At 43.3% G+C, this 24,530-nt stretch overlaps 1 protein-coding gene across 3 annotated transcripts in view; it reads right to left on the reverse strand.

Annotated features, from left to right (window-relative positions):
- The window catches only part of LOC136840980 (alpha-ketoglutarate-dependent dioxygenase alkB homolog 4), a 77,405-nt gene extending 58,713 nt beyond the window's left edge, over window positions 1-18,692 (reverse strand). The window contains exon 1 of one of the 3 annotated variants that reach the window (XM_067107986.1): window positions 18,555-18,692. The gene's annotated coding sequence lies outside the window, so the exon portion shown is untranslated. The other 2 variants (XM_067107988.1, XM_067107987.1) reach the window with 2 other exon arrangements.
- Between the last annotated feature and the right edge of the window lie 5,838 nt (window positions 18,693-24,530).

Here is a 24,530-nt window from a genome sequence, read left to right on the forward strand (position 1 = left end):
TTTTACAATCGTGACTGTTCCTAGGAATTAGAAATAGGGACGCATGTAATCACTGAGAGAAAAGAACCACCGTATGAGATTCGTTAATGCATGCCTTTCAGGATAGGTAGTTAGGAAATAACCAGTGCTAACCATCCTTTGCTTCGAGGAATAGTGCAGAAATTCCTCTGTGTTAAAATCCTTGCCATATTCTTGCTTCGAGGAATAGTGCGAAAGAAATTCCTCTGTGATAAATTTTACTTCACATTTCGAATTAGCGAACTGTTATTTAGGCGCTGAATAAAATTCCCACGTGGGACACGACGAAGTCAGCTTGCATTGCTGAAAATTCTCTCAGTGTAGTTAGAATTCGAGTTAGGTGTTAGGAAAGCGAAATTTAAACTCCGCTTATAGGGAAAATTACTAGGCCGTTGTATTGTTATCCTCTCAGACGACTGGGAAATTCCCCGGAATCCCAGACGGTCTATACATATACGGGTTCATTCACCCAGAATCTAAAAATACCTCCGGTGTTGGCCAAACGACCTGCACCCCACCCCCGCCCATGCCCGTGTGTAGCATTTTTTTGTCCCCATTCATTTCCCAGCATACATTTTTCTTTGGGTTTCCGTTAGTAATTTCTAAGTCCTAAGGGACGAATCGTAATTCAAGTCCTAAGTGACTCCTAAAAATTCTACGTCGCGCGTGTACAGAATTCCTCCAAATTCCACAAATTCCAAGTCCTAAGTGACTCCTAAAATTCTCGTCGCACGTGGCGAGAATTTCTCCAAATTCCAGTCCTCAGAGACTCCTAAAATTCTACGTCAGATGCGTGGCGAGAATTTCTCCAAATTCCAGTCCTTAGAGACTCCTAAAATTCTACGTCATGACGTGGCGAGAATTTCTCAAATTCCAGTCCTCAGAGACTCGTAAAATTCTCGTCGCACGTGGCGAGAATTCCTCCAAACTCCAGTCCTCAGGGACTCCTAAAATTCTAAATTCGCACGTGGCACGTAGAATTTCTCCAAATTCCAGTCCTCAGACTCATACAAAAAATTCTACGTCAGCACGTGGCGAGAATTTCTCATTCCTCAAGGGAACCCAAAATTAAGTCCTTTTGAGACATTATACAGTGTAATTCACGCACATCTAAGCCCTTACGGGACTGATCATTCTAGTTCGTTAGAACAACTCCTTAACTTCACGCTACAGCCGGCCAAGTCCGAGCGTGACAAAATCCAACTACGTCTTCCGAGGCGCATATTAGAATGAACACCAAGAACAACCACGTCTTTCAAGACACATCCAATTTTAACAAAAAGTCTCCTCAGACTTACTAATCAACTGTCTTATTCGGACAGATCCATTCTCCTGCAGTCTGAACAATTGAGTGTTTCAGATTCCTGCAAGTGAGTCTTTTCAGACAACCTGAGTCTTTTCAGACATATCCTATACCCATTATTCCAAGATGGCTAATACCAGAGCCCAACAAAACGAGGATTTCAAATTCTACATGTCCGCTGGGAAGGACATGGGACTATCGGGGGCAAGATCTGAGAGCATGGGTTCAAGAACAGTGGACGATGCCAAGGCGGAGAGAGCAAGAGAACGTGAAGAGAGGGAGAGGGAACGAATCGCTCAAGAACAACGGGAGGAAAAAGAACGTGCAGGGAGGGAGAGAGAACGTGAGGAGAAAGAGAGGGCAAGAATTGCCCAAGAGCAGGAGAAGGATAAAGAACGGTGCAGAGAGAGAGAGGGAACGAATTGCCCAAGAACAACGAGAGAGAGAGAGACAGAATCGCCCAAGAGAAAAGGGAGGAACGAGAATGGGAAGATCGAGAGCGACAGCGCCCCACGAGCTCCAGATGCTAGAACAACAGCCCGCCACCCCCGCCCCTGCCGCGGGGATGAGTGCCCTCAGCCAAGCTCACTGCGTTCATGCCAAAATGGACCGAGTCCGAACCAGTATGGCTTGAAAGGGCCGAATGAGTCCTGGAGTGCTGCGATCTCTCCCCAGTGGAACTCTCCCTTGTTCTCACTAAATTCCTGGGCGGAAAGGCCCTCGTTGCCTACCACGCCCTTCCCGCCCGACGATCGGGAAACTGGGAAGCCGTCACGCCAAGCAGTTACGGGCGTCGAGATTACCCAGCGGTGGAGGAGACGTTGGAGAGCAGCCCAGAGAAGCAGGCCAGACTTGGTCCGATTGGGCGTACCATTGGAGCGGCGTTGACAAAATGGCTCGATTCGAAGGAGCCACTAACACCGCCGAGGTACTCGAGCGGTTTAAATTCGAGCATTTCCTGCGCTACGCCCCTCCTGCCCTCGCCACCCATATAGTGGAAAAAGCCCCAGCAACACTCACCGAGTGTTGCGAATAACAGATATGTGGGAAACCCACCACCCTCAAGAAGGATCCATGGGGCGGAAGATAAATCCCCGTCCCTCCTCGGAGGTTCAAATTCCCACAAAAATGGGAACTCGGCAAGCCCCTAACTTGCCATTATTGCAAGAAAACGGGGCATTCCTCCGAACAGTGCCGGAACAAGAAACCGGCTCCTCTCTCTCCCGAAAACCGACAAAATAACTCACCTACGCCCTCCACAGGGGCAGCGCGGAAAGACTTTAGCCAGACCTTTTTGCACGGCGTGCAAGGTCTATAAGCCATTCTCCCGCATGGGCTGAAATGCCCACGCAATAATAAAGTAAATACTCCCACCGTCGCCTTGGCCGTCACAGATCCCCAGTCATTAGGCCCTCCGCCGAAGGGCCTGTATACGTGGCCCCTCCACGAGGTAGCGAGCCCGCGGCCGAGTCACTGCTTTCGAGGACTCGGCGCAAATCTCCTCATTGAAGGACAGAGTTCCCCTACGGAGCTATCGTCAATAGACGAAAACTCGTCACGATCGAGGGAATAAATCAATTTAAATGATACTCCCCACGGTCCAATTGAGAGTCACAAGACCTCACCAATCAAAATTTGCAATCTTGCAGTAGCAAGCCACCTCCCCGGAGGCTATGACGTCATCCTGGGACAGGACTTTCAGTCCCCACCGAAATCACGACACTCTAAAGTCCCATTCCCCGAATCATTCAAGCCGTTGGCGCGAGTAATCCTCCCCGCTGCTCCCTCAGTCAAGACTGGCGCCCCTGGGTACCAGAAGGACGTGCAGTCCCCACCAGTGCCACCTGAGTACGATGTACAGTGGCCCCCTCGATCGGTTCCCGATCCAATTTCAGTGCCCGCCCTGCCTCAGTGCCAGTGCCAGGGCCCCAATCAAATCTCCCTTCAGGAGATGCCAAATTCCTGCCGGTGCCACTTGCATGCCCCCAAAGGCCAGGCTTCGTCCGTCTGACCGACGAGCCTCAAGAAACCTCTGCTAGCGCCTGACTCTGCCTACCAGCGGTTCCTCCCGACCACCGCGAAACTCACCTGCAGGTGCGGCCTCGCAACCCGTGCCTGAGCTGGTCATCGATACCTGCGAGCTCGCCACGCCACCCGACCGCCTCCTCTCTGCCTCAGTCCGTCGCCGACGCAATTGCAAGTCAGGATTCTGCCATATCTCACTTGGCCGATGAGCTACAAGAGCCGACGACGGATCATGGTAGAACCCGCACGGAACCCTCCCTCTGCGTCAGCTGTCGCATCAGCAGGCCCAGGTGGTACTCCGTGCCCGCCCCTCCGGTCGCTGGCCCTCGCTTCCCCGGCCGAGGACGACTGTCCCATTGAGAAAGGCTCGAGGCGAAATTACCACGGGCGTGGGACATTCCAGGTAATTTACAAAGAGCTCTAGAGCTCCCATGGCACCTGTGCCACCATTTCATCTTTCGAAGGTCTTGGCACCCTAATCCAGAAGGGGATGTCAGGCCCTCCTCTATCTTCCTCCGTTCCTCAGGAACCTCTATCTCTTATCACCTTCTATTTAATCTTCCCTTAAATTATCCCCACAAGAGGCAATTAAATACGGGATACCATTCCCCCCACACAATGTATAAATCATTAAGAATAACAGAGTGAGAAGTGGCACGCCCTTGCGCCCATACCTTGGCACCGGGCGTGCGTGTCAGCCCTCCTGAAGGAGTCGCGCCCTTGGTGCACTTTTCTCGCCCTGGGACTGAAAGGATAGTCCGGCCGTAATTTATAGGCGTAGGACGAGAAATTCCCGCCTAACACAATAAAACCCTCCTCTTTTTCCCAGAATTCTTCTGCCAATATCATTTACTTTCTTTTAGTCATTTATTTATCTTTATTTTAATGAATCAGAGTCATAAACTCTTGTCCTTGTGATTTAAATGCCCCTTTCAAAAAGCTCTGAGAGACGTGTCCATACTTTCATATGCGGTCAAGTTTTCATTAAATAACGCCTTGGTAATTATCCTTTTGTTATTATTATCCCTTTTCCCCCTTCCATTCCTTCCAAGATCTCTGTTTGTCCTACCCCACATCTTTTGTCTGCTCGCCCGTCATAACATTGAGTAGGCAGTGGGCGCATAAAATTAAGCGTAGTTTAAGGTTAAGCACTAAAACCTCGCAATACTCTCGCCCGCATACGGCTGTCAAAATCCGTGTGGGGCCGGCTAAAGCAAAGTATGCGTTAAAACGAAGATATATTATCAATGCGAATATGTATAGCCATTACAGTATCGCTAAGTAAAGGGATGTCATTTACAAAAATAAACGCTGTTTTCATTTACAGCCTCTTCAAGGCAGATTGTACTAACTGCATGCATTTTATCTAAAATTAAGTAACGTGTATTTTAATTCTTTCTTTTCATTTGTTGGCCATAGCCTCATATACTTGGTCTATAATTCACAATTGTTCGAGTCACATTATAAAGTTACCAGTGGGTAACCAAATCTAAAGTAATTATTCTTTTTTGCAAGTGTTTAAATCACTTTGCGTTCTGTTAACGAAAATTGTCCCAATGTGTTATTAAAAGTAACCAAGCTTCATAAAACCCTTAGGAGTAAAACCATTGCAAGGCAGAATGTAGAGTAACGTAAAGCATTTGCGCTCATTCTTGAATATCGATGTACACACCGAAGGAGAGTATGTACATCATCTTGTATGGGAGGTATTATGATTAGCAAGAAAGCTAGCAAATTGCCTCCCCCTCCTTTGTTGTTGTTGGTTGTTCTGTCGTGTTTCATTTACTGCCAGCCGGCAAATCGATAGACCATCTGTCTATCGACTTAAAACAGGGGTTTAAAAGATTAAAGTCGCTCCCATTTTTGATAAAGATCTTTCCTTCGAGGCAAAGTAATCTGGCAACTCCTACAGGCCAAAACCTCCCCTGCGGGCAGCAAGGTGCAATGAGTCAAAGCATCTGTGTTATCAAACCCCTGCCCCAAAGGAGGGGATAAAGCAAAGCCCACGAGGTCGACACACACACGGGCTGGAAGATATGGAAGGTGAACTTGTGAAGAACGTCCTCAACACCTGGCCCCACCGATGCCCTTTGCATCCTAACCACGTGGCCCTTTCCAAAGTATACTTTTCTCGTGCCCCCGACCGTATTCCTCGAGCCCACACGCCATTGCTTGAGTTTCGAGGAGTTCCCATCGCCTTGCCCCTTCTGGAAGCCCTTGCATCTCACCGGAAGAAACTCGTCCTCGGAAATCGCAAGTCATCCACGGACCCTGAAGTAGGAAGCCTTCTCGCCCCTCCAATGGAAAATCTGCTAAGGTAAAGTGCCCTGGAAGAGCCCCATTTCAGTCACGCTTTTGTCTCAAGTAATATTTTCTTAAAGAAAGCCAGAAATCTCCCTTGTCTAATGTCCGTGCACCTCTTGCATCGGCAGTATTAATTCTTTATTACTCCTTTGGCACCCTCAGTGCAGCCTCGAATTCATTATTCTTTTGTCTATTTTCATTACTGGCGTATAATGTGCATATCTCTCATTTCAGAGGGATCCTGTTTCGTGAAAGCTTCTCAGTCTGTGTCTGGAATCCCCAGTTTCATTCAATCCAGTAGGGATCTCCTTCAGGATAGTAATCTACTTGAGTTCCTCTTTTCCGCATTGATATCATTTATGTAAATACACTACTTTAAATTTGCCCCTTCACGTGTTTTACGTGATTTTCCCTCAACCAGAGCCCTATGCTCATATGAAATTCTCCTTTGTTTTCCTCTTTTCTTTTTTACGTTTTCCCATACCCAAATCAGAATCACAAGGCTAAATTAACTTAAATTGTTTATACCTGTCTCACAGAGTATATTTCAAACTAAAACCAGAAAAACGTAAAAATATATATATACATATATACATATATATATATATATATATATATATATATATATATATATATATATATATATATATATATATATATATATATATATATATATATATATATATATATATATATATATATATATGATATATATATTTTCTGAGTCCAGTCCGTGTCAGCCGGTGAAATTCCATTACAGCACGAATTTTTAGGTATAAAATGCTAGATATACCAGAGAAAAAGAGCTTTCAGGAAAGCTGGGGTTACTACCCCAGTCGAGCGTCTTCTAGGAAGACATCGGTATAAGGAAGGGTGAGTGAAATACCACTACCAATTTGAAACATACTCGAAAGATCTCTCCCTATCAAAACCCCGGAACAGAGCGGTGAGCCGTTACAGCCCCTACACTCAACACCCGCCAGGACGGCGACACCAGCGCCACCTACCTCATTCCATTTTCTAGCACGTGATTGCTACCTTTTCCTTTTGTGTGCTCGTGCCCTTTTTTGGATTTATTTTCATCTTTCGCCATGTCATCGAGCAGCTTTACCATCTCCAAGTTAAGTACCATCTTCTTGTGGGGTTTTGTTCTATATTTTGGCTGTTATGGTCTCGTCTTTTCATAAATATTGAGATCTTATTATGACGCCACGGCGTCCCTCCGCCAGCCATGTCGATCGCGAGGCGACCCCATCAGTTCTTTTCTGTTGGGGTTGTCTCCTTGTCGTTATAGATGTATTTTGCCCCATGGTTCTCATCCTGGTGGGTTCCTCTGTGGCCCCCTTTTTTCTCGAATTTACGTATCATTGGCCTGTCGACCTTTGTGAGGGTGATGCCCGTCCAGGTACCCCGCCCGGTTGGGTTCCTTATTATTTTAGTCTGTAGTAGGCTAATTATTTTATTCTTGGAGATGGTGCTCTCTTTTTATTTTATTTTATTCATTGTTTACCTCCTCGTGGTGGCAGCCTCAGATCTAACCGCTTCCCCGAGGTAGGCTACGCACCCTATTGAGCACATTTTTGTTCCCATTTTTATGTGTGATGGTTATTTAGTGGAGTAGGCTTGTTTTGCTTCCATCCCCTTGCCCTTGGCGTGGAGATCATCAGGTTGAGGGAGTTTTGGTTGCTGTTTCCTCCGGGGTCGTTTTTTGGTGGGCAGAGTGAGCCCCTTAGTTCTCTTCCTTCCTTTGGGGAAATAGAGTTCTTTGGATGTGTTTCCTCTAGGCTAGTCGCCTTCTTGCCCCCTCTTCTCGATCCCGGTTGGTTCTCGCACAAAATTTCTCTCCCTGTTGCTTCCTCCTCCCCTCCGCACTCCTTCCATTTTCCTAGCCTATACTAGGTTAAGTCCTATTAGGCTTCGCCTAGGAAGGAGTCGGGCATCGGGCTGGGTAGCTTCCAGTAGTAGTAGGCCACCCTCCCAAGTTTCATTATTCTTGGAGTGGTGTATGTGCAGTTGAGCGGGTGATATTTTTCCGCCTGTCTCCTGTTCCTTTCTTGGTAGCCCACCTCTCTCCCCTACTCCACCCCCTCCCCCTCCCCCTCTCACCACCCCTCCAGCCTTGCTCTACTCGTGCGGGTGACGCTAGATGGCGTTTTCTCCGAGTTCAGGGACTCCTCCATTTGGTAGAGGGATTCGCTCCCTCCCATACAGTCCCTAGCATCGCTGTGTTGGTGTTGGTGGTTCGTTTACTAAATGCTCGAACGTGTTCGACACTCTATCCCACACTTCTTTTCTCCCGTCGGGTTACTTGGCTAGGGTATTATATATTTGCTCCGCCTTATGTTATGAATATACGAGCATCTTGCCCACCCTTGTTTCTCCGGCGGGAAGTAAGTGAGAAAGGGATTTATATTATATAAGAGCGGATCCCTCCGGTCTCCGGAGTATTTGACCAATGTACCGTCACTTGTTTAATGTTATTGTTTATGAATATACATATTTAGATAAGTGTGTTTATCTAACGGGAGTACTCTCCTCATTTATATATACGTGAGTCCAGTTCTTCACCCGGCCCGCCGTTATTTTACTGGCAGCCCTTATGGTTGAGTTCTTGTTGTCTCATTCCTTTCATTCCCGGAGTATTCCGGGTCTCGAAAGCTTTACCTTCCACTCTGTGTATTTTAGAGCTTATTGGCCTAGTTTATGATAAGGGATTTCTTCTCCGCCGGAGTATTCCGGTTGTAGTCGAATTTCCGGCCTTGCCGGCTTTAGATTGCTTAGGTGGTGGGTTCATGTACTTTTTTTCTGCTTACAGACTGTTCGCTGTGAGGAGCCGGGTGTACCGCTTCACTCCAACAACCCTACGGTCACGTGGTGTGCGGACCCACGCTGGTTGTGCGGTCCGACTTGACGACCTGGTAGTTTGGCACCCTGATGGTTGTGAGGTTTGCTTCGCCTTGTGCGCAACCGTCCAGGATGAGTCGGTAAGTGACAGTCTTCCTCCGTTTTACGCTCCTCATATTGTATATTGTTTGCATGGTTCCCGGTCTGTTTTTTCGTTCTTGGCTAATTGCTGGTTTTCTTACAGGCGGACGGTCCTCCAAGAAGTCTGCCTTGGAATCCCTCCGGCCTGGGTGGCTGGGTTTGGCAGGAATGTTCCGTCCGGGGAAGCCCTACGCCCTCGATGCCAGGTTGAGGGACCTGCTCTACCCCGGCGCACGGGTGGCGGCCGCAGTGCCAGAAGATCTTGCCACCCCATCATCCAGCAGATCCGGGATGCGACCCAGCCACCCCAAGTGGATATCCCTCGCCGAGGTTTCGAGGACGTCGTTGCCGCTTAGACTTAGACCTGGAACCTGAATACTGAACAGGACCAGGTGGTAAGTAGCGAGGTAGGTGAGGTTGTTGGGGCGGGCCCCTTTGACTCCCCAGCTTCATCAATTTCTTCTTTTGCAGGTTTTGTGAAGTCTTCCTCCTTGGGTGATAGAGCTCCATCTGCTATCCCCAAGTTGAAGTTGAAGACTTCATGGAAGGCGAAGGGCTATAAGTCCTCGTCCTCCAAGAAGGCATCGCCTTTCCCCCGTCGAAGGCTAAGGTCTCAGCACCTGTAGCCTCCGGGAGCAAGTCTGGTTCCTCCAGCAAAGGCGCGAGTAAGAGGGCTGCAAAACCAAGCCCTCCTCGCCAGCCTGCCTTGACCCTTAGAGGCCTTGCGAACCAACTTTTTAAAGGTTCACGGAGGATTTTGACACGAGATTCACCAAAATCTCGAAAAGTTGGCCAGTCATGATAATATACTGGCGGAATGGCTCGCCCACCCCAAGCCGAACCCCAGTATGTCATCCCCGACACAGCGGACCTCCGCCTTTTCGATGTCGGTAACCCTTGGCGTTTAAGCCCTCCGGGCCATCCAACATGATGGCAAACTTACAGTTGAAGGTCTTGGCACGAGACGGTTGGAGGAATTGGAATTCTTCCCGCCGATCTCTTGCCCCCCTACCCAGGCTTCGTAAGATTAACGGAGGAAGCATGGGTTGGTCGGACAAGGTTCCTAGGGAGACTGTCATCGTCCCTAGGGACCAAGCTCAATCGGCTCTCCTCGCACTCTGACGGAGTGGCAGGCAGAAAATACAAAGTTGACTCCTTTCAAGGGCAACTTCACAATGTTTGCCCTGGGAGACAACTTGCCCCACCCCTTGCTTGAACAAAGTCGCTCTGGCTCGGCCCGAGCGTGCTTTGAAGGTAATCCGTTACCGCAGCTGAGAGAGACAGACCCCACTTCCTGGTATTCCCAGGAAGTGACGAGTTCTGGTGGATGCTCCGTCCACTTTCACTGTTGGGAAACTGGACCCCTTCTGTGCTTCCTCACAGTTCAGTGAACAGCTCCCCAAGCTGCCGGAATCTTTGCTAAAGGCGGAGTTTGATGCCCGGACTAAGTTAGCCCGGTCCTTGAACTACGCCTGCCTTACGGAAGCCACTGCCGTCTCCTGCGCGGACGAGCCATTTTTTTCAAGTCTTGGCTAAGTCCCTGCTAGCTGGCTTTCAGTCTGACCTTTTCGAGTTCATCATGGCCAGACTGGAATGCAGAAAATTCATTTTGCTGATGCCACTATCCGTCACGAGCCTAACAAGCATTGTTAAGAGCTTGATCTGGGGCCTAACCTCTTCCCAGAAGAAGAGGTTACGAATGTTATGGCTGAGGCTACAAGGGCCAACCAGAGTCTGCGCTCTCGCTGGGGCATTTCTGCCTACAAGCGCAAGACCCCAGAATCTGGCGGCCCCAGGCGAGGAGGCAAACGTTTCAGGAGACATAAGAGGCCCCACCATCAGGCGGTAGTTCAAGCCGTCCCGGTCTCGGCAGTGGCACAGCCCTCCACCTCCAAGGCTCACCCCAACAATATGTGCTGGTCCAACCAGCTCATTCCCTTGCTGCGCCCTCGTATGTTGCTTCACCAGCATACAACCCCACCTATGAGGGCCGTGGATACTTTCAGGGCCTTAATAGGATCGCAAGGGGGAAGAGGCAGGGCCCTCATAGAGGAAAAACCCAACACCACCCCAAGAGGAAGGCCTGGACGTGGTAGAGGGAACAAACCCGCTCCCTCCCACTGAGAGAACACAGGTAGGTGGTCGCCTGTATTGGTTCAGGGACCAATGGACCTTCAGCCCTTGGGCACACAGCATTGTGTCCAAAGGACTAGGATGGAGCTGGATCAAGGACCCTCCTCCTCTAACCAGGTTTTACCAGCCACCCTCATCAATCCTACAGGATTACGTGGCAGAATTGCTCAACAAACAAGCAATAAAGAAAGTAAGGCACCTAAAGTTTCAAGGCAGGTTATTCACTGTTCCCAAAAAAGACTCCGATCAGCAAAGAGTGATCCTGGATCTGTCGCGTCTAAATCTCTACATAAAATGCGACAAATTTCGCATGCTTACGGTAGCTCAGGTCGGACTCTACTTCGCGTGGAGCCGTCACCACCTCTATCGATCTTTCAGACGCTTATTATCACGTCCCAATTGCGCGGAACTTCTCTCAGTTCCTCGGTTTCAGACTCGGGAATCAAGCCTACTCCTTCAGGGTCATGCCCTTCGGTCTAAACATTGCGCCCAGGGTATTCACCAAGCTGGCGGACACGGTAGTGCAACAACTCCGGTCCCGAGGGATATCCCTAGCAGCGTACCTAGACGATTGGATAATTTGGGCACCAACAGTTCTGGAGTGTCAGAAGGCTACGTCCATAGTCATCAACTTCCTGGAGTCGTTAGGTTTTCAACTGAACAGAGAGAGTCCCGCCTGACTCCGAGTCCCGGTTTCAGTGGCTGGGTCTCCAGTGGGATCTGTCCTCTCTCACGTTATCTCTCCCGCCTCCCAAGAGGAAAGAGATAGCATCTCTCACCAGGAAATTTCTCAAAAATCAATTGGCATCCCGCCGATCCCAAGAAAGAGTCCTTGGGTCTCTTCAATTTGCCTCAGTAACGGACCTGCTCTTAAAAGCGAAACTAAAAGACATAAACACAGAGTGTGGCGGAGTCGAGCCAATGTCAAGCTCAGAGACAAGGTCTCCTCTATTCCTCGAATCTTAAAAACAAGACTGCGGCCTTGGACCACAGTCAGAGGCCTGTCCAAATCAGTTCCGCTTCAATTTCCCCCTCCGGCATTAGTTGTTCACACAGGCGCTTCCTAAGCGGCTGGGGGGGGATATTCACCAAAACAAAAAGTACAAGGAACGTGGTCCACAATGTTTCAGCAGTTCCATATAAACACCCTGGAAGCTATGGCGGTCTTTCTAACTCTAAAGAAAATCCGCTCCCCAACCGGATTCATATCAGGCTGGTATTGGACAGCGCAGTGGTAGTTCATTGCATCAACAGGGCGGCTCCAAATCAGGTCGAGTAAACCAAGTAATGGTTGCTATCTTCTCCTGGCGAACAAGCACGGCTGGCACCTGTCAGCCACCCACCCTAGCGGGGTGCGGAACGTGGTGGCAGATTCCCTGTCCAGAGCTACTCCGTTGGAGACGGAGTGGTCCCTGGACGGGGAGTCTTTCAAATGGATTTGCCACCGGGTTCGGGTCTCCAAGTGGATCTGTTCGCGACGGAGAGCAACTTCAAGCTCCCTGTTACGTGGCCCCAACCTGGACCCTCAGGCGTGCGCCACAGACGCAATGACAGTAGATTGGAACAATTGGGAGAAAATTTATCTGTTCCCTCCAATAAATTTACTGCTGAAAGTATTACACAAACTCAGGACATTCAAAGGTCAACCAGCCCTAGTAGCCCCTATTGGCGAAGAGCAATTGGTTCCCTCTTCTTCAGGAACTGGGATTGCGGAGTCTTGGATTCCCAAGCCCATACTGACCCAGACAGTACAAACCAAGACTGTGTCAGCTTCCTCAAGAATTCAGAATGCCCTAGTTTTATGGACTTTATAAAATTCGCAGCCCAAAAAGGAGCAAACATTGACCCTGTCAACACACTGTTTTTAGAATCTGATAAAAGAGATTCTACTCTTAGACAGTATGACTCAGCAGTCAAAAAGTTAGCCTCCTTCCTGAAAGCATCTGAAGCCAAAATCATGACGACTAATTTAGGAGTTTCTTTCTTTAGATCACTGTTTGAGAAAGGCCTTGCTCCGGCCACTATTACCACAGTCAAGTCAGCCCTGAAGAAAGTATTTCTATACGGCTTTAAAATCGACCTTACAGATTCCTATTTTCATCTATCCCCAGAGCATGCGCTCGTCTGAGACCCGTATCACGCCCACATTCTGTTACGTGGTTTCTCAATGACGCCCTTAAGTTAGCATCAGAGATGGACAACTTTCAATGCTCTTATCAGGATCTGTTAAGGAAGACTTTATTTCTGATTAGCTTGGCTTCAGGTGCTAGAATCTCAGAGCTATCGGCTCACTAAGAGGTGATAATTTTGTGAACTTCCTCCCGTCCGGAGGGTCCTCCTTTCCCCTGACCCTAGATTCTTAGCCAAAAACGAAGACCCACAAGACAGGTGGTCTCCTTGGAAGGTGGTGCCCCTTCCACAAGACCAGTCTTTATGTCCAGTTTATACACTTAAATCTTACCTTTTAAGAACTCCACAGAGTAAGTCGGGTCCTCTTTTTATCAGGAGAAAGGTGGGACTCTTTCACTGAATGCTATAAGACAACAAATTCTGTATTTTATTAAACAGGCCAACCCAGATTCAGTTCCTAAGGTTCATGATATTCGAGCAGTTGCTACTTCCATTAATTACTTTCATAATATGGACTTCTCAGAACTATCTAAATATACGGGTTGGAAATCACCTCTAGTGTTTAAACGCCACTATTTAAAAATCGCTCAAGCCCTGAAATTTTCTACCATAGCTGTGGGAAGTGTCATCTCCCCACCTTAACTAATCATATCCTTATCCTATCCTTTCCCCCCCGCCCGCCTGCCTCATTTACTTCTCTGCTTATCCTCCTGGTTGATCATGCCTCACTGCCTGGCTCCTCATATTGATGTATCATGTCTCTGTTGAGTGGAAACTGTAATCTGACATGTTATGATTGTTTTTTCTTGTGGGGTACTGGGCGGTTTTTATTTTGCTCCATGTACCCCAGATATATGTATATGTACTGTATATTTTGTTTTCCATTGATTTTGTCTCTTACGTGTTTAGCCTAAGTTTACGTGTGTAGCTTTAAGATTGTATATGCATTTATCTTATGCAAATTTCATATGTCAATATGCTTTAGTAGTGTTAAGTATTTTTGGGGCCTCTTCCCCGTCGTGCCGGGGACTTCCCCACTTTTCATAATATTAAGTCTTTGATGTGCCTTAGGTTTAGTGTTCTTGCTACATGTAAGAGATTCCCTGATTAAAACTGTTTTCGTAATTTATGTTTTTTTCTTCAGATTACCCTCTTTTCCTCGTAGTTGCAGCCTTGGCATGATTCTCTATCACTATTTCACCGGCTGACACGGGACTGGACTCAGAAAAGGGATTTTGACAAAGGAAAAATCTATTTCTGAGGAAGGTCCCGTGTCACCCGGTGACCCTCCCTGACTCACCTATTGCTCCCCCTACTTGCACATGCCAAGTCTGGGGTTAGTGCTAGCATGGAATGAGGTAGGTGGCGCTGGTGTCGCCGTCCTGGCGGGTGTTGAGTGTAGGGGCTGTAACGGCTCACCGCTCTGTTCCGGGGTTTTGATAGGAGAGATCTTTCAGTATGTTTCCGTGGTAGTGGTATTTCACTCACCCTTCCTTATACCCACGTCTTCCTAGAAGACGCTCGACTGGGGGTAGTAACCCCAGCTTTCCTGAAAGCTCTTTTTCTCTGGTATATCTAGCATTTTATACCTAGAAATTCGTGCTGTAATGGAATTTCACCGGGTGACACGGGACCTTCCTCAGAAATAGATTTTTCCTTTGTCAAAATCCCTTATATATATATATATATACACACACACACAGGTATATAATGATGACGCATTATTGTTTAAAGATGACTAATAGATGCACATGGAACAATAAAATCAAATAAAAATTATTTCTATGTTTTAGATTAGAACAAATCTCAGTAAAACTCACTTCTAGCTATAAGTTGCTTGAATTCTTTTTTGTATTTTTTTTTCTAGAAATCAGTATTATTATTTTTTCTTTTTTATGAGCAGGCATGTTTTTTTCTTTTATTATCTCTGGAGTATAGTGCGCCACTTGTAATCGTGCAATGCGCCACTGTTGACGCATGCGCCGTAGGTTGGCCACCCCTGGGCTACTGCATCGCCAGGTATTGACAAAGAAATTAATTTGTCAGCTGGGCCCATGACTAGGATTATGCTATCCTGGCTAGGTTATAAAGGCTAGGTAGGTAAAATGGTACTAGTTTAGCCTACTTGTAACTTTTATTAATATGTGAAAACAGCCTGACGAATTTGTTTTGGTAGAGCTATAGAACAGCTATGCATGGGGCACTACCTTGGAAATTTACTTTTCTATGGTATGTTGGTTGCTTATTAACAATATACTGTTATTTTTTGTCAGTCCACTGTAATTAACCTCAGAACTGGTATGTTATTGTATGCTGGCCATCCCGGAATGCTATTGCGCATGCGCAGCATTATAAGGGAACTTTTGGTAAAAAGTCAAGTTTTCTTCACTGGTGGAGTAGGGTAGGTTAGGTTAATACAGTTCCTCTTACAATAGGTTTCCTTAGTCAATCCCTTCTTGAAGATATGGCTACCTGAAGACTTCCCCTTGCGTGGAACCATTCCATAACAACATGACAGTCCAGTCTTTCTCCCAGTGATTTCCCCCACATAAAACCCCGCGTTCCCAAAGGATCCCCTACCATGTTGCCAGATATGAGGGTATTTCTGAGTAAGAGCTCTGCAAAGACTATTAGCCTGGAAATTGATTTTCCCTGTACTTTTAGTGTTGCTGATGAAGGAGGTGGTGTTGTTTATTGTCAGTCAATTATTATTAACCTCACACATATCCAACCAACATGCTTGGGGACCCTTTGGGAACGCAAGGTTTTGGAAATGTTGGACTGGTTCCGTGTGTGCGCAAGTCATCTGGGAGTTATATGTTTAAGAAGAGAATGGCTACAGAGACCTATTATAAAAGGAACTATATTAACCTAACATACCCTAACCTAACCTAGCAGGCCGTGTCACTTAGTTGGTCAATTACAGTCGACTGACAAAAAATAATGGTAAATTCTTGATATGCAACCAAAATACTAACTATTGCTTGGTTCTACCAACTATAGAACAGCTCCGCACAGGCTATTACCTTGAAAATTTATTTTTTCTATACTTTTAGGCTAAGGTTATTTCTAAGTAATAGCTCCGCACAGACTGTATGGAATGGTTCCGTGAAACACAAGAGACATTGGGGAGCCATAACTTCTAGAAGGGATTGGCTAAAGAAATCTACTATAAAAAGAACCATACTAACCTAACCTGACCTAGTAGGCCATGTTACTTAACCGGGGGACATTGCCCCCAGACCCCCCAAGAAGGAAACCCCACTTTTTACCAAAAGTTCCCCTATAACACTGCGCATGCACAATGGCAAAAATATAATCAGTTCTGAAGTTAACTACAGGTTAATTAGGCTACAGTTGAGCGACAAAAAATAACAGTAAATTCTTTATAAGCAACCAAAATAGCTTACTATAGAAAAAGTCACTTTCCAAGGTAGCCTAGCCTGTTACAATAATTGATATTTCTATAATTATTTGAGTTAATATATGTAATTGTGTTAAGATGTACGACCTACATCGTTCTTGCAAAGATGCATTACCACACCTAGTTTGTGATCGACACGCGTAAACAATAATATTCAGATACCAATAAATGGAGATCATTACAGTAGGTGTTTCCATTCTGCCCACCTTTATTAGTGATTATTAATCGAATAGAACCCCAATACTTAAACATAGCCTAATAGGCTGCCAGATGCGGAGCTAATACTTAGGCTACCTAGCCTAGTTCTACCCAGGATTAATAGAGTACAGGGTTAGTCTGCTTCTGACCAAAATAAGGGCAATCTCGCGCATGACGTTGTCTGGCTGCATCTGGCTGAGGTTAAGGTAAAGGAAAGCCACCAGTCAGTATTTCACCTTACCAGAGTGAAGAACACGTTAACTCTCTTAACCCGGATTACAGCGCTCTTCACCTGGTCAGTTCACCTTGTCAGTTCCTGGATTAATTCGACCAGGATTAATATACAGCATAAAATTCAAACAGAATTTTCTTATCGTTTTTTACATTCAATGATGTGGGTCGCTGATGATAGTTAAGACTGTCATCAAAGTATATATATATATATTCATATATATATATATATATATATATATATATATATATATATATATATATATATATATATATATATATATATATATATATATATATATATATATATATATATATATATATATATATATATATATATATATATATATATATATATATATATATATATATATATATATATATATATATATATATATATATATATATATATATATATATGTCTGTCTATGTATGTATGTATGTACATATATTAACCAAAGCAAAGAATGTAAGGAATCATAAAAGAACCTGGTCCGGATTTAGGTAGAACTGTATAGTAGCTCCGCGCAGCTGATGGCGCTATAACTTGACTTTTTCTACAGTTTTTTGGTTGCTAATTATGAATTTACCTTTAATTTTTGGCGCTTGAGCCTAATTAACCTGTAATAAACCCTAAAGTCCAACAAGGGGTTTCCATACGTGACCTTCACAAGACAGAGCACGGGTACGTCTGTTTCGAAAGGTCATATCCCGTCCGGCAAGTGCAATAACTTGTTAACGTATGGGTACCTAACCCCACCCGGGCCAGTACTAAACATGGCGAAGGGACATTCCATTTGGCCAACAACAAACAGATGCACCGCCAGTACCAGAACCCCTAAAAGTGTAGAAAAAACCAGTTGACAAGGTAAAAACATGCGCGGAGCTAAGGTATAGAATTACCCGGATTTACATGGTTAGGCCTACTCATTAACCAAACAGCAATAAAAAGACATATGGAGGATTATATCAACCCTTTAATTCAGCAGTACCTGGAGATTGACGGGGACCTCTCTCACCTAAGGTTGTGAAGTGGAGAGAATGCACGTGGGCAAGCAATTACCACAGTGACCCTTTATTTCTTTGTTTTCCTGGTTTCTTTCTACGGTGCATACCAGTGACGTCACAAACATGGCAGAAACACCGGGACGGTCTAACCCTTTATTCTATTAATCCTGGTTCTACCCTTTTAGTGTTGCTGATGAAGGAGGTGGTGGTGTTTATTGTCGGTCAATTATTATTAACCTCATATCGGTAGAACTAAACAATAGCTCATGAGGTTAAAAATAAGTGACCGACAATAAACACCACCACCTTCATCAGCAACACTGAAAGTAAGGTAGGCTAAGTATATAAAAAAAATCAAGGTTATTTTTCGTTAGACTCAGCCACCTCCCGCTTTATAATTTATATTTTCTTGGGTAAATCACATCAAAACAAAAATTTCTTCTCAATACATAACCTTCGCAAATGCCTAATAGCAGAAAAATAAGGACTTGTAAGGTAAGACAATACCAGCCCCCCTCCATAACTAATACGGCAAAATTGTAACCAGTAAACACCCCTAGTTTACGTTAGGTTGGTATTTTTAGGTTCTTTTACTACCTTATCATTTCCTGGCCATTTTTGCAAAATATCCAAAATGGTTTTTCATGCAAAATGGCTATACCTTTGGAAATGGCTGGCTGGAGTCTTCCGAAAAATTACCAAAATCAATTTCCATGATAATAGTCCGTGCGGAGCTGTTCTACAGTACTACCTTTGTTTTAAGTTCCAAGAATTGTGGTAATTTGTGTTACTTACCTAATCAAAACCGCATACGCATACGTTAGGTTTAAGGTCAGATTTAAAGGTTGACAGTTCACCTTTTGGCAGGGGACAGTCAGATTCCTTCGGTTGTAGTATTAGTAGTCTAGATTTGGTTTTGTAACGGCTCTCTTGCTCGTTCTGTTCCTACTTTGTGTTTGCGTAAGTTTATTGTCCCTGTAATACCATAAATCTGTTATAAAGTCCTTCCTATTTTCAATTTCTTCTTTTGATAGGTCTGTAAATAGAAGAATTTTAGCTATCACTTCCTCTTTATTTTCTTGATATGGCCGCTGCACGAATCTGTAGCCTATCTATTTCTAATGTCACTATATGCTGGGCAATAGAGTAAGAAAAGTTCTAAGTTTTCAGCTATTTCTTCACAGGACAAACATTTTATATCTTCCTCTATTAACCTATTTCTATCTTTTCACTCTAGTGTGCCTAATTTAGCCCTACTGATCAGCATTGTTTTTTTCGGTGTTATCATACCACGTTTCTTCCCCTATGTTTTCTTTATATTTTCTATAGATTTTTAAGGTTGTCTTGTCATTCATTGTCATTCATGCTTTTTTGTCCCAGTTATTTATCTTTTATTTTAATTGCTTACATTTAATTGATTTAATTTTAATTAGGTTCATGTTTAACTCTTTCAGATGCTCTTTTATTTGCAGAATACAAGTGGTTTTCTTATTTTCATAATGGTCTTTGGTTATCTCATATAGGAGCCTAGTTCGACTGCTCTCAAGTATATGCTTGTGACTGAATAGCTTATTCTTCATATCCCTTGAGTGGCAGGAAGAGGCCCTCTTTCGGATCTTAAACCACAACTTGCTGTGTACCTTGGTGCCTTCAGAATTGTCCTGTACACTTGGTTATCTATTTTTTGTAGTCCATTTATGTCTTTCTTGCTGAGTTTCATGACTTCCATGGCATACATGAAGGATGGCATCGCTAATCCTTTCCAATAAAGCTTTCCTATCTTCACCCTGCTATAGCTTTTACTGATGACTGCATTAGAAATGTTTGCCATCTGCTCTGCTTTAATTTGAGCCCTTTTTATTTGTCTCCTGAAGCAGTCTCTCTTGTTGCTGATTGTCGCACCCAGGTGTCTAATCTGCTTAACTCATTTTATTCCTTCTATGTGATGCACATTTCCTAAGTCGTTAACACTATATCAGCCGTTGAACTTTAATATATTGCTTTTGTCTTTATATTTAGGCCACATTCGCTTGTTATTTCCACAAGAGTTTTTATTTATGGCTTTTGTTATTTCTTCACGGGTGTGTCCTAGGATTAACATCGTCTGCATAGGCTATAATAGTGTCACGATCCTTATAATTTCATTTCTGAAGCCTTCCGTTGCACATTCCAATTTTTTCGATTATCAGGTAAGTAATTAACAGGAAGAATATGCTCGATCCATTACACCCTTGCCTTGTGCCATTTGTTACATTTAGCTCTCTTTGCTCTACGTTGTTGAGGTACAGACTTGTTGTGACATTTGTATGCAGTATATCTTCGTTACTGCACTATTATCTCTGCATGTAGTCTATATTTCATCATGACCTCTCTTAGCTTTTTCCTGTCTACCGAATCAAAAGCTTTTCGGACATCTATTGATACCACAAATAATGGGTCTTTTCTTCTGTACGTTCTTTGTATGTAACATTCCAGGATGTACAAGTTATCAATTCTTCTTCTTTGTGTAGTAAAGCCTGATTGCAGTTCGTGCATCTTCTCTATATTTCTGTGTGTTTCTATTTTGGTTTTCAAGATCCACATGACAATTTCATATGACAAATTAGTTAATACAATTGGCCTAGGATCTTTGACAGTGCGGTGTTGTTACTTGGGTGTAAGCCAGCTGTTCTGTGTTTTCCTACCTTTCAATCTAAACGTTCTGCCAAGTGTCTTTTAAGGTTGGTGCTTTGAACAGATTTGGCTTCATCCCACCTGACCCTGGTGCTTTATTTGATTTCATTTTCTCAAACCGGTTTTGCACATCTTTTTCCCTTATAGTTACTTTTTCCACGGATTTAATTTCTATCATTGTTATGTCGAACACTGCATTAATGTGCTCTTTTAATGAGGTATGTAATAACATATGTCCTAATCCTGCCATTGGTCTTTGCATTATCTCCTCCATATATTTTATACTGTTTTCTCTTTCTCTTATTCCATATTTCGTTTATATTGTTTTCTTCCTTTTGATATATTGTCTTCCAGAATTTTCTAAGATCTTTTGCCAAAGTTTCTTCCTTAATCTCTTGCTTATTCTCATCATATATCCTGACCCATCCTTTTTCTGAGGTGGTCTCACCTCTCAGTATGTCTATATATTCCCAGGTTTTCCTATGTCTGTTTTTGTCTTTCAGTACCTCTTTCCTAACCTCCTTTTCTTCATATGCTGTCTTTCTTAGTATCTGTACATTCTGTTGCTCTCTATGATACGCTTCTTCATGGTATCTCTTTTCTTCTGTGCTTACGACTTTCCTTTTTAATTTATTAAATATTCTTCTTTGGCTTATTTCTTTCTTTATTTCTCTGTGACCCATACTGGCTCTAACTCATCTTGCTTTCCTTGCATTAACCTTCTCTTTGTTGTCTTCTCTAGGGTGTTCACTTTCGCTTCGCGAATTGTTTCCTCTAGCTGGGTTAGATCTCCTTTTCTGTCTTGTTGGCTTTGCCTACTTTCTACATATTCAGTGTATGTCTTGGTGGACTCTTCTGTTGTTTTCAGACATTCTATTTCCTTTGCTGCTTTTTCAAATGTCTTCTTTGTTTTCGTGTTAATACTGAAATAGACTTTAATGAGGTGGTGGACTGATAGGTTATATTCATACTTTCCCTCATCTATTTCTATATATTCATAGTTTTTATATATATCTTGATTATCTAGAGCAAAGTCTATGGTGCTACTCTGATCTCCTCTACTCCAGGTTTTCTCACCTTTGCAATTGTGTCTCAGTTGACTACCCTTAGGTCATATTTTTCCATTACGTCCATAACGTATTTCCCATTCTGGTCCAGGTCTTGCTTCTTTATAAAACCTAAATGCCCCTTAAAGTCCCCAAGTACAACTAGATGCAGGTCTGTGGTTTTCTCTAATGCTTTATGTAAGGCGCTTATTATTCTCTTGTTTCTTTCTTTATCACTGGTTGGCATTTAAACTCGGAATAGGTTGAATCTTTTTCCTCTATAAGTATTTTTCTTCTTTCTTTAACTTAATGTCTCATTTGGACGTATGCATTATTAATAGACACCCTCCTATGGTGTCATCCTCATCTCTCCTAGAGTTTATCAAATTAATACTTGCTGGGATTAGCAACTCTTGCTGTTTCAGTAACGCACATGATTGCATTTTCTTGTGTTAATTCTTCTGCGCTGTCCACTATCTGTCCATTTCCCTTATTACTAAAAGTGCTTCTACCATGTTTACTAGGTGGGAACTACCGTATTCTCCTAAACCTACTACCTGTGCATGTTACTAAAATTAAATCCTTCACCTACCTGCCTTACACTAATTACTCTGCTTCAACTGCCTAACGCTAAATGATTTACATCACTAGAGACTCTGTTATTTCTATCTACAGTTCTTTGAATTTTCCTTTTAGAACATTTTAGACAACTGAAAAATTTACCTTCTTTTCAATTCTCCCTTACTAATATACCATCATTCTTCTTTGCTTTCCTGCTTTTTCTTTAATTCTAACCTTAATATGTTATCTTTTTCTCTTTCTTTGGCAGTCATGTCAAGCACTATTGATGCTTTTTTTGTACATTTCTTTCTTTGCACTCTTTGGCAGTTTAGCACTTCTTAATATGCCCATTTTTCCCATTCGTTGTTAAATTTTACGAGTAGCGGTAGGGTTTTTGGTCTTCCTGTCATATCAGAATTTTGTGTTTGTTGTGGACGCGGACTACCTAACCTTACCACTTCTTTCATTATCCATTCTCCTTTGCTTAGGTTTAGTTCATTTGTGAAAATTTCACTTCAAGTAGTGATGATATTAACAGAGATTTCTCTTTGAAACCCCTGCTCGTTCTCACCTGCTTTTGATCGTACTTATTTAAATCAATTTTCTGTAGTGTACCACATTCTTTTGATAAATTCCTTCATAAGAAGAGATTTATCATTTTTATAGCTATTCAGCCCTGAAAAGTAAGATATGAGTTATTGATTCTTCTTTATCTTCCTGGTGTGGCTGCAGCTTGAAACAAAATCTGTTGCTAACATTGTATACTGAGCAATAAGGTGAAAGTGCCCCAAAATTTTCTTTCACCTCTTCAAAATGCAAACATCTACTTTCTTCCGCCTTCAGCATTTTCTATTGTTTAGTTCTAGTATGTTCAGTCTAGCTCTGCTAGTCACCATTGTCTTTTCAGTGTTACCATACCAAGTTTTTATTTATTTATTTTTTTTGCTTTGTATAAATTTCCTATAGATGTTGTGTTAACTTTTCATATTTTTAAAGATTTCATTCGTTTTTCTTTAATCTGCTCTAATTTGCATAAATTTAGGCTGCACTCCATATTGTTTTTACACAATCAAGTGTGTTTATTGGTTTTCGCAACTTTTCAAGGTTATCTCATACAGAAACTATTCCTATCACTGTTAAGAGTATGCAATAAAGTACTTGTTTTTCATATCCTCTGCGGAACTGGATGAAGCCCTCATTTCAAATCTCAAGGCACTGCATGATGTGTACCTTGGTGCTTTCACTCTTGCTCCATAAATTATATCTTTTTTCTCACTCGTTTATTATTTTTTGTAAGCTTTGCTATTTCCATGGAATACGAAAAAAATTGGCATCGATAGTCCTTTCAAGTACAGCTTTCCCAACATCACTGTGTTGAAACGTTTACTTATGGCTGACTTAGCTATGTATGCTGTCCATGTTGCCTTGATATGAAGTACCATTCTCTGACAAAATCATTCGACTTATCACTTATAACACCCAGATATATTTAATGGGCTTAGTATTCTCATTCCATCAATGTATAGAATATCTTCTAAATCATCTATACTGGTTCCTCGTTGCTTACTTCAGAAAACAATTTTATGAGCAAACGATCCCCTTACAGATGAATGTTGAGCTTGTTTACTTTCAATAGTTTATAAAACCTCTTTAACTTATTGCTTACTCTAGGTCACTCTTACTATGCTCTTGCCCTTTCACTAAAGGTACAATAGCGTTCATTAATAAATATTTAAAATTAAAATTTTGCCTTGGAACCCAAGAGGAATCCCTCATTACTCATTCAGGAAAACAAAACTGGTCTATTAACACTTTCAAACTCTTTAAAGCTGGTGATATTTCAGTAGGGGAACATCTTAACTTAACCCTCCCTGAGACTTAGGGCACCTTGCCTTGACCAGGCAGGAGGTGCCTCGCTTCCCCTGGACCTTCATTCATAGTACACCTTATGTATCCTCCCAGCTTTCTGCTAAGATTCTTCAACATATCACTTTTGACATCCTGTCCTCTTAATTGCTCTATTTTTGTATGAGAACAAGTTCTCTATGTATTTTCCTCTTAAGTTTGCTTTTATACATAGCATATTTAATAAAATTTTCCATATTCATTTGTCTGACATTGTAAAGTCTCTGCTGAGCGAGTTTTCTATGGTGACGTCCCATTTCTTTGCCTCTACAATTCATCACACCTACCGTGACGGGTCACGCAGACCCAATCATTTAAACTATGTAGGCTATATAATTATTTACCTGTCTCCAATTTGTATATCATGTATTCTTCTTTCGCAGGCATCAAATTGTATTCAACTCCATTTCTGTCCCTTTGTATGATTCAAAGTGTATTCGTTCACTGTATTTATTCATTATTATCGACCTCAGGTCACCCTTGTTCTCATTGTATTCCGCGGCGTGACGTCAGTCTGCCGCTATATAAACCGCCTGGGTCACCAATAAATCAGCAGTAAATTTTTCCTGCTCGTTTCTTTTGCACC

The sequence above is a fragment of the Macrobrachium rosenbergii genome, chromosome 8 (genome assembly GCF_040412425.1).
Source record: "Macrobrachium rosenbergii isolate ZJJX-2024 chromosome 8, ASM4041242v1, whole genome shotgun sequence".
NCBI lineage: Eukaryota > Metazoa > Arthropoda > Malacostraca > Decapoda > Palaemonidae > Macrobrachium > Macrobrachium rosenbergii.